This window comes from Sinocyclocheilus anshuiensis, unplaced genomic scaffold (assembly GCF_001515605.1).
Source record: "Sinocyclocheilus anshuiensis isolate Anshui unplaced genomic scaffold, SAMN03320099.WGS_v1.1 scaffold876, whole genome shotgun sequence".
NCBI classification, from domain to species: Eukaryota; Metazoa; Chordata; class Actinopteri; order Cypriniformes; family Cyprinidae; genus Sinocyclocheilus; species Sinocyclocheilus anshuiensis.
In genome coordinates this window covers 209,508-210,304 of record NW_015549619.1, presented here as the reverse complement: position 1 = coordinate 210,304, position 797 = coordinate 209,508, and the positions used below count along the sequence as shown (strand labels likewise).

Genomic DNA, 797 nt, shown 5'->3' with positions numbered 1-797 from the left:
TACAGTACCTGGTACCTGGTACTTTTTTTAGTACCACTTCGGTTGGGGTTCCAAGTGAACCGTACCGTTACAAAAACGTAACGTGTAAGCTCTGCCGATCACGGATTGGCCGGAGAGAATCGTCACTACCTGCGTCACTGAACTTGTGACACAAACACAAAAGAACCGCTAGATTTAAATCAGCACAGCCAGCGAAGGATCGAACGCAACTGTTTTGAACGAGCGCACCTTTTTTAACAACCAAAAAGTTTTGTTGTCTGTTGCGGAAGAACAGACGTTCCTCTCGTTGATATCAGTGGAGCGGATCCAGCGAGAGCTTGATGGGGCGACGCGGAATGAACAAGTTTTTTTTAGGAGTCGTGGTAGTAGAGGCGGCGCAACTATAACGACATGTGAATAATCCCGCCCACTCTAAAGTGGTACTGAACTGCAGTGGAAACGCAAACCGTGCTGAGACGAACCGTGCCGTACCACGCAGTGGAAAAGCGCCATTAGTGACCGCAGTGACTGGTACTTCAGCACACACACAGCACACACACACAACAATAGCTGGACATTCAGAGACTTTTCAAACAGACCAGCGTTTTTAGTGTGTTGTCATGGTTACACTTGTGTGTGTGAGAATTGCCATGTCGTAAATGTTTGAATGAGCTTTAGTTTGCTATTTCGCACTAAACCTCTACCATAGTCATGAGATGATACAAAGGCTCTGATGAGCACTAAACTCACTCACACACTCACACACACACACACACACACACACACACACACACACACACACACACACACACACACAC

The 797-nt window shown here is 46.8% G+C and overlaps 1 protein-coding gene across 1 annotated transcript in view; it reads left to right on the top strand.

Moving 5' to 3' along the window:
* Positions 1-797, top strand: part of LOC107659344 (A-kinase anchor protein 9-like) — a 137,082-nt gene that overhangs the window by 64,987 nt on the left and 71,298 nt on the right. The window lies entirely within an intron of this gene.